Here is a 12897-nt window from a genome sequence, read left to right as displayed (position 1 = left end):
TATATATACTTAGCACAAAAAGTAAGGAAATGTGTGTTTGGTAGATTATTTCTTTGTTGTAACAATGCTTCTTGGCAATAAATCTTATACCGTTGGAAAGCCTGTTTATTCCCCGTTTAAATGGTGCCACATTTGTAAGGAACATGCATTTGTGGGATGAGCAGCAGGGCTGAGTATGTGGGTTGCGCCCATGAAAAATTTGCCAAATCTTCTCTGCCAATGCCAAACAGCATATTTTGCTGTTGCTATTGACTCTTGTTTTGAGCTTCTGGTACCCCAGGTGCTGACAATCAGCTACCTGATATAAGATTTATTGCCAAGACGCATTGTTACAACAAAGAAATAATCGACCAAACACACATTTCCTTACTTTTTGTGCTAAGTATATATATATATATATATATATATATATATATATATATGTATATATATATATGTATATATATATATATATATATACACTACCGTTCAAAAGTTTGGGATCACCCAAACAATTTTGTGTTTTCCATGAAAAGTCACACTTATTCACCACCATATGTTGTGAAATGAATAGAAAATAGAGTCAAGACATTGACAAGGTTAGAAATAATGATTTGTATTTGAAATAAGATTTTCTTTACATCAAACTTTGCTTTCGTCAAAGAATCCTCCATTTGCAGCAATTACAGCATTGCAGACCTTTGGCATTCTAGCTGTTAATTTGTTGAGGTAATCTGGAGAAATTGCACCCCACGCTTCCAGAAGCAGCTCCCACAAGTTGGATTGGTTGGATGGGCACTTCTTGCATACCATACGGTCAAGCTGCTCCCACAACAGCTCAATGGGGTTCAGATCTGGTGACTGCGCTGGCCATTCCATTACCGATAGAATACCAGCTGCCTGCTTCTGCTCTAAATAGTTCTTGCACAATTTGGAGGTGTGTTTAGGGTCATTGTCCTGTTGTAGGATGAAATTGGCTCCAATCAAGCGCTGTCCACTGGGTATGGCATGGCGTTGCAAAATGGAGTGATAGCCTTCCTTATTCAGAATCCCTTTTACCCTGTACAAATCTCCCACCTTACCAGCACCAAAGCAACCCCAGACCATCACATTACCTCCACCATGCTTAACAGATGGCGTCAGGCATTCTTCCAGCATCTTTTCATTTGTTCTGCGTCTCACAAACGTTCTTCTTTGTGATCCAAACACCTCAAACTTGGATTCATCCGTCCACAACACTTTTTTCCAGTCTTCCTCTGTCCAATGTCTGTGTTCTTTTGCCCATCTTAATCTTTTTCTTTTATTGGTCAGTCTCAGATATGGCTTTTTCTTTGCCACTCTGCCCTGAAGCCCAGAATCCCGCAGCCGCCTCTTCACTGTAGATGTTGACACTGGTGTTTTGCGGGTACTATTTAATGAAGATGCCAGTTGGGGACCTGTGAGGCGTCTGTTTCTCAAACTAGAGACTCTAATGTACTTATCTTCTTGCTCAGTTGTGCAACGCGGCCTCCCACTTCTTTTTCTACTCTGGTTAGAGCCTGTTTGTGCTGTCCTCTGAAGGGAGTAGTACACACCGGTGTAGGAAATCTTCAATTTCTTAGCAATTTCTCGCATGGAATAGCCTTCATTTCTAAGAACAAGAATAGACTGTCGAGTTTCAGATGAAAGTTCTCTTTTTCTGGCCATTTTGAGCGTTTAATTGACCCCACAAATGTGATGCTCCAGAAACTCAATCTGCTCAAAGGAAGGTCAGTTTTGTAGCTTCTGTAACGAGCTAAACTGTTTTCAGATGTGTGAACATGATTGCACAAGGGTTTTCTAATCATCAATTAGCCTTCTGAGCCAATGAGCAAACACATTGTATCATTAGAACACTGGAGTGATAGTTGCTTGAAATGGGCCTCTGTACACCTATGTAGATATTGCACCAAAAACCAGACATTTGCAGCTAGAATAGTCATTTACCACATTAGCAATGTATAGTGTATTTCTTTAAAGTTAAGACTAGTTTAAAGTTATCTTCATTGAACAGTACAGTGCTTTTCCTTCAAAAATATGGACATTTCAATGTGATCCCAAACTTTTGAACGGTAGTGTATATATATATATATGTGTGTGTGTGTGTGTGTGTGTGTGTGTGTGTGTGTGTGTGTGTATATATATATATATATATATATATATATATATATATATATATATATGAATCTGAGTAGGAGACTTCAGGGAGAAGTGTAGTGAACCCCTGATATTGTCCCTGCATATTAGCTGCACCAGCCGCTGAGTTGCCCACACATATGCCAATGTCTGTATTGAGCTTATGTAATACTTGTTTCAGTAGCTCTGCCAATTACTGCCCTGTAGATGGTTCATAATCCACCGTAGCAATCAATCTTTCATTATTGACATGTGTGACATATCTTAGTATAATAGAACACTGGTCCTTTGAGCGGATATCTTGGGTCGTATCTACTTGGACGGAAAACATGACTGCCTGCGTAACTTCCTCTGCAATAGTGGTCTTTAACTATCGGCTAATGACATCCACAACTTTGTTGATTGTGTCTTTTGACAGCAGGGTAACAAGAGACCCTCTGCCCTTTGTGCCAGTTTCGTGCTGTTTCTCACTGTTCTCTGTGCAACTGCTTACATGCTGTAGGAGGCAAACGCCATATTTGTTCAAGACTAAAATCACTTCTAGCACATTGCCGTGATTAACAGCGAGGTTTTCCAAGCTATAAGCAGCCTCTGCTTTATGTCCCCTGCAGCTAAGGCCACATTTGCCTATAACTTTAATGTCATCCGCTACGCGCTCCATCACCTGACATTTCTTCTTCAATTGCTGGCTGTGTAATGACATTTGGTTGCCAGTCAACAGGCTTTTCACGTTTGCCTTTTTTACATTTAGAAAGTAAGCATCTGCACTATCTCTATGGATCTTCCCTTTTTCATGTTCCATTATCCTTTGGTGAACACGTTTCCTGGCTTTCATGCCTCCCTTTATGAAAGGGCCATCACTAACCAAAGCTGCAAATGCCAAACAGACACTAAAGTACAGTGAAGAATTTTTTTTCCCACAGTAAGTCAACCACTTGTGATTGGTTCCAACTTTGCTGTTGAAAACTCTTGGTATAGGACATTTTGGTGTTTGTTGAGGATGATAACAATAAAACATATCTATATCCTGTGACTGAGGGCGAGCAAAGTAAACAAACCAATCAACAGCTTCATCTTTATGTGCCTTTTTCTTTCTTGTTTTTTTACATGTTTATTGGTATTTTAGTTCACAAACAAACCGTACACAAATGATATAAAATATTATAAAAACAGTACAGGATTACATATACAGACACACAAAATCAATAGAACACGTGCAATACCTATACAGTATAAATATGAATCAAGGTACAAGGTTGCTTTACATGGTGATTATTAACATCTCATGTTAGATATAACCTAGGTATTGTAGTTAAGAGGATATTTATTGCCTAGCCTTTACATATTCAATGACGAGTTGCCAAGTCTTATGGAATTTCTCAGTGGAACCTCGTAAAGTGAATCTGATTTTTCCTATTTAAGGTGTGGCATAACAGCTTTGATCAGCGTAGTGTAAGTGAGAGGCTATGCCAGTTTCCAGTTCAGTGTTTCATGCCGCCCAGTGTATGATACATTGGGCGGCATGGCGGCCCAGTGGTTAGCGCTGTTGTCTCACAGCAGGAAGGTCCTGGGTTCGAACCCTGGGGTTGTCCAACCTTGGGGGTCGTCCTCTGTGTGGAGTTTGCATGTTCTCCCCGTGTCTGCGGTGGGTTTTCTCCGGGTGCTCCGGTTTCCCCCACCATCAAAAAGACGTGCATGTTAGGGTTAATACTCCTGTCTGTGCCCCTGACTGAGGCAACTCCTAGCTACACAGCTAGGATGGGTTAATGCAGAGAAGAATTTCCCATAGGGATTAATAAAGTACATAAAAATTAAAATTAAAATCAAAAAATAGAATTAATCTGCATGATAAAAGGGTTATGAACCTTGCCACAGTGGAAGTGAGTCCTGTAAGAGGGCTGTCCTCTCCCAGTACCCCAAATACAGCCAACAAAAGGTCACGTCCTACCATGTGTCTCATGATAACAGATAAAGTTTTAAATATCGAGTTCCAAAAATTGGATAATTTTATGCATAGCCAGAACATGCGCCCCAATGAGGGAGGAAATACCCCACAACTGTCGCACAAAGGATCTATATTATAATATATTTCAGAAAGCTTCACCTTTGAAAGATGGAGACAATGCAACACCATGAACTGTATAAGACCATAATTGGTACATATAGGTGCTGAGTGCACATCCTCTTGTGCCCTTACCCACTGCTCCTCAATTAAGCCAATGACCAAGTCATCCTCCCGAGCGGATTTCAGAAAATCTTGGGATACATCTAATTGATTACACATATAGATATACATTACCCCCCTCGACATAGGATCAACAGAAAACAAATATTCCATCGGGGTGCTATTAAATGCAATAGGAAAGGTAATTGTATTGGATCTTATATATGAATTTGTAGAAACCAAAGAAATGGGTTTGAGGCATATTGAATTCATTAAACAATAATTAAAAAGAGGGAAATGTGCCATTAATACAAATATCTTTCATTTTTATAATGCCATTACAAGTCCATAATTGAAAAGAGCTTTCTAATAGAGAAGGATGAAAATGGTGGTTTGCATACAGAGGAGCAAGGAGAGAATTCTCATGCCATCCAAAATTCTGTCTTATTTTAGTACAGACTTTAAGGAACTTTAACAACATGGTTAGTGTTAGCAAGTTCCGATGGTGTAGAAAGGGAAGAGGATAACAGTGCACCAGTGAGGTAGAATGACATGAGGTCTGCTCAGTCTGCAACCAGGCACGGTTATCATTTAATTCAAAGGCCTGACCCCAGAAAGAGAGCGCTCGCACATTACAGGCCCAGTAATAATATTGCAAATTGGGCAGTCCCATGCCTCCGATCTGTTTTGGTCCTTGTAAAAGTACTTTCTAATTCTAGGGCACTTATTATTCCAAATAAAATGGGAGATTGCTCTAGCTAGTTGTCTAAAAAATGAGTTAATAATAATAGTGATGCATTGAAAAAGAAATAAAAATGTAAAAAATATTCATTTTTACAGGATTAACTCTCCCTGCCAGGTATAAAGGAAGATGAGACCACCGATCAAAATCATTGATGGTACGTTCAAATAGAGGTTTGAAGTTCAACTTAAACAAGTCAGGGGGAAGACCTTGTCATGGCCATGACCAGGTATTTGAAGGACTTTTCAACCAACTTGAATGGAAATTGGGAGTATGATAGATTCTGGGCAACTTTGTTGATGGGGAATAATTCATTCTTAGATAAGTTAAACTTGTACTCAGAAATCCTCATTACAAACATGATAATTGGAATTGACTTAGTTGGATTTCTGATATACAAAAGTAGGTCGTCTACATATTAAAAAAAAAAACTTGGGTTCCCTCTGTCCCCTAAATACCCCCTGATAGTCACCAAGTTAACACGGGGCAATGGCCAGGCACTTGATGGAAAGCACAAATAGTAGAGGAGAAAGGGGACACCCATATCTTTTGCCCTGGTATAGAGGGAAATATTTTGACCTCCCCAGGTAAACTTCACACACGTATGTGGCCATCCACGTGAGCTAAAAGAAGATGTGACTAATCAGACCAGGTGACCTTCTTCCACTGCTCCAAGGTCCAGACCCGTGTGCCCGTTGTAGGCACTTTTGATGGTGGACAGGAGTCATCATGGGCGCTCTGACCAATCTGCGGCTATGCAGCCCCATATGCAGCAGGGTGCGATGTTGTGATACATTCCTGCAATGATCATCTTTAAAATTTTCTGTGACTTGTGCCACAGTAGACCTTCTGTCAGTTCAGACCAGACAGGATAGCCTTTGTTGCCATCACACATCGATGAATCTTGGGGGCCCAGCACCCTGTCGCCTGTTTGTGGTTTGTCCCTCCTCAGACCACTGCAGGTAGGTACTCACCACTGTTGACCGGGAGCACCCCACAAGCCCTGCCATTTCAAAGATGCTCTGACCAGTTATCTGGCCTTAACAATTTGGCCCTTGTCAAAGTCGCTCAGGTCTTTTCTAGTACTGGATGACCATAGGGTCTACCAAATTTGGTAGCTCTAGCATCTATAGTTTTTGCTGTGCAAACACTTTTAGGGCAGAAAAAAATGAAAATATAAACAAACACAATGCACACACATGTCCTCATAAAAGCTGATGTAAGATGTCACAGTGTCAGTAAGTTCATCCAGGTCAGTAGATGCAGCCTCAAAAACATTCCAGTCGGTGCAGTCGAGGTAGGCCTGGAGCTCCAGTTTTGACTCATTGGTCCATTTCCTCACAATTTTAACCACATACTTTGCAGATTTTAGTTTCTGCCTGTAGGTTGGGATCAAATGAATCAGAGCTGCATGGGGGACAGAGCTATAGGTGTCCTTTAATATTGTGTAGCAATGATCCAGAGTGTTTTTGTCTGGTGGGACATGAAACATGCTGTTTGGCAGTTCGTGGCTAAGGTTTGCTCTGTTGAAATCCCCAAATATAATGAGTAGGGAGTCTGGATATTTGCGCTCCATGTTTGTAATCATGTTCAGCACAAGCCCCCCTCCCTACAAAACAAAAGTGTGGCAATCCAATCATCTTTAACATTGAGCAATCCTACCTGCCCACTCTGGAGTTATGGGCTCATGGCTGGCGCAGCAAACTAGTCTACTGGCTGCAGCTTAGAGACAACAATAGACAACAAGTGTCTCACACTTAGGTGGCATCACAACACCATGTTGCATTTAACAAAGCACTTATTCATATCGTATACATTACGTACCATAAAACTATACAATACCTTGATACTAAACTTGAATTTTGCTTTGTAGGCAATGTTATACATTATATTTGGGGGGTTTTTTAAGCCTGACATCTTGGCACTGTAGCCTAAGCCGGCATACCTGTCTCACTGAGGCTGTTTACACATGGCTTTAACATGCATCTTAGGTGGTCTGATCACAAGTGGACAGCTTGAAGTACATCAAGTTCTTACCTGGCATGAGAATGTGTCTCCACATGCGCCTCGAGCGACCCCTCGTGATTGGATCTCACTTCCCTATATGCTTTATATGCAAACAAACATGTATATCACTGTGGTGTGCGGTTTAGCCTCGGCTGCAAGCGGAGTGAGGGAGCGTGGCTCGTGGGAGAGCAGACACGATAGGGAGGCTGATTAGTGATCAGTCTCAGGTGTCTCAAACTAACAACCTGTCCATTATATACCGCAGTGACGCTTGGTCTTGGGCAAAACATGGCTGAAGGGAGATGGAGAAAAGGGCAGACACACACTCTGAAAGGAGAGAGAGAGGAAACAGCTCTGGCACCAGAGCACACCAGGAGCACAAACTAGGAGTCATAAGACGCTGTACTACTGAGCTGACAATGTCCCCACTGACTCAGCAGCCAGGGAAGGGGAGAAATCCCACATTAAACCGGCCCTGGTTAAGTGTGGTTATCCTAACTGGGCATTTGTCAAAGTCAGGAAGACGCCCAAACAGTGCTCCAGTCGATCGAAGAGAGGAGAAGGACAACAACCGTCCAAGCATAAACCAGTGGTGATTCTGTATGTGGTGGGAGTGTTGGAACAGTTGAGATACGTCATTTCCAAACACCACATCTCAGTTGTGTCCAAACCCCAAAACACACTGTGCCAGAAACTGGTCCACCCCAAGGACCACCATTGCTGTGACTTGTACATCAAGGAAACCAAACAGACACTGGCCAAGAAGACGGCACAACACAGGAGAGCTAACACATCAGGCAAAGACTCCACAGTCCACACTCATCTACAGGCCAGTGGCCACTCTTTCAAGGATGAGGATGTGCACATCCTTGATAGGGAGGAACGGTTGTTTGAACGGGGAGTCAAAGAGGCCATCTATGTTAAGAGGGAACAACCACCCCTGAACCGAGGGGGGGGTCTAAGAGTACATCTGTCGCCATCTTACAATGCTGTGATTGCAACCCCAAGCCTCTGTAAATAGTACACATGGCCATTTTAACTCTAGTTAATGGTCATGGTAATTTGCGTATGAAACCAATCATTGGTTTGGGTCGTTATGCCCACCGTCTTGTTAATAAGGGTGGGAACACCTGCAGTCACTTGAAACTGAAGAGGTCACTTGGATGAGTGATGAAACGTTTGTCTCAGTAAACGTTGTGTCCAGATGAACCGATTCAACCTTCTGTGATTTCCTTACCTGGATTATTGTGCATGCATAAAGACAAGTAAATAAACACGTAAATAAGTACACAAATACGAGGCGAGAGGAGTCGAAGCAACAGGCTTCAATAAAATGAGACATCCTTGCTCACTCGAGCCGCATTGTAATGCGCTGTCAATCACTATGACGAATTTCACATCTGTAAATTATTACTGTCAGTTATTCCAACAAATTATGTTGTCATAGAAAATGTGAAGTGCTCTTAAAGAAATAGAATAAATCACCCCATAGCCGCAAATTTTTTCTTTTATTTCCATTCCACTTTGTTGTGACACACAACAGGTTTTTAAGAAGTGCTGTGTGAATAAACATTTTTATGATGATGATGTAGATCTGTATGACAGCCTTCAGACCCCGAACCTGATACATTATTACAATGGCATGGCACATCTGTCATGCCAGATAGAGACAAATAATCTGATGAGGAAAATGAACTGAGGGAATTTGGAGCGTCAGGCTGCAATTGTTTGCCTTCTGTCATTATGTGCTGAAAGTACACAGCAAAAGTTGAAACTCATTCTTGAAACTCGTTATGTGGGGAAAATGTAAATGTCTGAACACGACTACAGTTTGTAATTTTCAACCCTGTCAAGCTCAACTCGATCACATTGGTTCAGGCTCAGGTTATTTAATTATTCCAGCAGGTTTGAGAGTAGGGCTGTGCGCTGCAATGGATGAATGAAGTTGAACCTGAAATTGAACTTTAATGTGTACGTGGACAGAGACTCTTCCACAGTTGTGGGTCTGATGTGTCATAAATTACAGACGAGGTAAAAAAAATTAAACCAAGAGGAGGCTTTGGTGAGTGCCTAGTCAACTGACGTCTTCTGCCTGTGCAGCCTACGCAGAGGACATCAGTTGACCAGGCGGTCCTTCAATGTGATCTGGGACACGTGCATTTACACTTCAGATACGATGTGGACAAATGCGTCCTAGGCCACCTCTGATCCTGAGCGATCGGCTCTCAAGATGCATTTAGGACGCTTTGGGTGCATTCACACCTGTACTTTGACCTGTCCACTGGTGATCGGATCACCCAAGACACTTGTTAATGCCAGGTATAAACAGCGTCATCGTCACCATCAACTTCCTGCACTTGTTCTGTACCTTCGCTCTAAAGCTGCGAGCTTGTTTTAATCATAAACACGTTTCTGAGTTTGGTACATTTGGCTGCATCATCATGCAAAGCTTTTTGTTTTATTCTGGTTTTATCAGCTCCCCATTTTCTCTTTCTATTCTCTAGCTTGTCTTTTTATGTCTACTCGCATTTTCTACCAATTTGTAATTATATCGATGAGGTGACCAATCGTAACCTCCTGGGCTGGGATTGAACAATTTGGGATTTGGTAGGGGCCACTCACCCCCCTTTCAGCATCCAAGTGTTTGGATGTTTCTGTTGAGCTGACCTCTAGTGTACCTAGCTAATTTTTGGAGAAACAAGTGTTAGTAGCAGTGTGTGCAAGCGTGTGACGCAGAGCATCCCACCCTTCTGTGAGTGTAGCCTACATGAAGCCCATGCTTCTGAGTGTAGCCTACATGCATCCCACGCTTCTGCAAGTATGGCCTACATGCACCCCATGCTTCTGTGAGTGTAGCCTAAATGCATCCCATGCTTCTGTGAGTGTAGCCTACATGAAGCCCATGCTTCTGTGAGTGTAGCCTACATTAACCCCATGCTTCTGTGAGTGTAGCCTACATGAAGCTCACGCATCTGCGAGTGTAGCCTACATGAACCCCATGCTTCTGTGAGTGTAGCCTACATTAACCCCATGCTTCTGTGAGTGTAGCCTACATGAAGCTCACGCTTCTGCGAGTGTAGCCTACATGAACCCCATGCTTCTGTGAGTGTAGCCTACATGAACCCCATGCTTCTATGAGTGTAGCCTACATGAAGCCCATACTTCTTTTAGTGTAGCCTACATGAAGCCCATGCTTCTGCGAGTGTAGCCTACACGAACCCCATGCTTCTGTGAGTGTAGCCTACATGAAGCCCATACTTCTGTTAGTGTAGCCTACATGAAGCCCATGCTTCTGTGAGTGTAGCCTACATGAAGCCCATACTTCTGTTAGTGTAGCCTACATGAAGCCCATGCTTCTGTGAGTGTAGCCTACATGATCTATTTACAAAACTATTGAGTTTACCGACCCTGTCACCAGCCCTTGCAGACCCAACAACCAGCCCAGCACACTGGGAATCGTCCCGTTTCCGCTGATTAGCCACTCCGCGGGTGGAATGGCACACACTACATTCACCACTGATACATCTGTGAGGAAAGCATGATATGTATATTACTACGCTTCTCTGGAAGTAGTGTGGACAGGAAGGCTTGCGGTATTTTGCACAAATACAAACTAACAACTACATATCACATCTGCACTACATGTCTTGAGTGAGTTCTTTTTATTATTTTGTTCTATACATATATAAAGGCATGTACTTATATAGACATATGCGACACTTTTAAGTAAAAATAAACAACTAGACTCTCGCATATCCTTATAACAGCCATCCTACTGCTTCACTCCTTCCCACCCCCAACCACATAAACATTTCACTGAGCTTTTTTTTTTTCATTTTTCAGAAGGGGAGTCATCGTGTGTCTTATGAAGCTTGGCTTCCCCCCAATTATTAAAAAGAGAAAAGGGGGCATGTGTATATTACTCATTCATATATTTACAGATTTGAAAGCTCTCCATTTCTTCTGCTGAGCTGTTGCTGAGCTGCCGGTCCTCTGACTCTACATGTTATGCATTCTATTTGATGGATTTCTTCTGATGTTTTTTCCATTTTGTAGTTGTAGGTGGTTAAGATTTTTAGACGTTTTCTAGTGATTTGTTTTAATGCTGCAATTATAAAAAATTCTTGTTAGGGAGGCTACCTTTCAGTTTCTGTCTCAAGACATGGAGTAGGGGTAATATTTCAGTATCTATAATCTTAGATATTGTATATCTCCTTTCTTCCCAATATTATTTAAACACCACACAAAACAAAAAGTGAGGGATGAGCATCTTCTTCACCTTCATCTCTCCAGCATGTTGTTGCTCTACTGTTCTTGAGTTATATTACATTCAGCCACTGCACAGCAGCTGTGGTGTAAGTTACCTCAAAACTGCCCACGAAATGGAGCCCCATGAAATGGAGCCTCACTCATCCAAGTGACCCCTTCAGTCTCAGCTGACTGCAGGTATCCCCACCCTCATAAACAATACAGTTGCATAACGACCGAAACCGGCAAAGTTGCGTCACAACCGAAACCAGCGATAGGTTTGATATGCAAAATGCTGTGACCATTAACTAGAGTTACAATTGCCATGTGTACTATTCACACAGGATTGGGGAATAGTTGCAATCACAGCATTGTAAGATGGTGACAGATGTGCTCTTAGGCCCCTTTTCCACTACATGGTACCGGCTCAACTCGACTTGACGTTTTTGTTGTCCATTACTGGAAAGTATCGGCATTTTGGTAACTGTTGCCACTTTTCTGGTACCACCTTTGTCGAGGTTCCAAAAAAACTCAATGTAGACCAGGTACACCGAGTGGGTACTGTTACGGTAATGGAAAACGACACTCTGCAAGTCGAGTCATGTCGAGTTGAGCTGGTACCATGTAGTGGAAAAGGGGCATTAGCCCCCCCCCCCCCCCCGGTTCAGGGATGGTCATTCCCTCTTCACATAGACGGCCTCTTTGACTCCCTGTTCAAACCAGCAGTCGTCCCTATCAAGGATGCGCACATCCTCATCTCTGAAAGAGTGGCCACTGACCTGTAGATGGGTGTCGACTGGAGTCCTGGTCTGACGTGTTAGCTCTCCTGTGTTGTGACATCCTCTTGGCCAGCATCTTGTTTGGTTTCCTCAGTGTACACGTCACGGCAATCCTCCTGGCACTTAACAGTGTACACTATATTGCTTTGTTTGAGCCAGAGGACACGATCCTTGGGGTGGACCAATTTTTGGCACAGTGGGGTTTGAAAGCAATCGAGATGTGGTGTTTGAAAAATACGCATCTCCACTGTTCTGACACTCTCAATATATATATGGAATCACCACCGCTCAAACAAATAATCATCAGAGAATGGGAAAACATCCAAGCGAGGTCTTAACACCCTCTCCCAATGGAGATTTCAGCGGAGTATTTGTGCTTCAGTGTCAACTGGCTCTTAAAGGAAAGGACACGCCATGTCTGAAACTTCCTTCAGTCTGCAGGCTTCAGCTAAAGAGGAGGAGAAACTCGGGGTTAGTTGAAAACCTGCCAGCGAGCAGGTTAGCTTCACGGAAAGTGTTGCCATAGTAACTGACTCAGAGTTGGGTTTGTGATGCCGAAAACCAAGAGTTTCCTTCAACTCTGGGTCAGCTAACGCCGAGTTTTCACTGCAGGGCCCTGGTGTTAAGGTTTCTGGTTATGTAGACCCTGCCTAGCCTGGTAGCACTGACCCTGTTTCCTGAAACATTTACCCATTGCCCCTTTTCCACTACATGGTACCGGCTCAACTCGACTCGCACTTTTTTTCATTTTCCATTACTGGAAAGTACCGGCATTTTGGTAACTGTTACCACTTTTCAGGCACCACCTTTGTCGAGGTACCAAA

This window comes from Lampris incognitus, chromosome 4 (assembly GCF_029633865.1).
Source record: "Lampris incognitus isolate fLamInc1 chromosome 4, fLamInc1.hap2, whole genome shotgun sequence".
In the NCBI taxonomy this organism is placed as follows: domain Eukaryota; kingdom Metazoa; phylum Chordata; class Actinopteri; order Lampriformes; family Lampridae; genus Lampris; species Lampris incognitus.
This window is presented reverse-complemented; position numbering follows the sequence as displayed.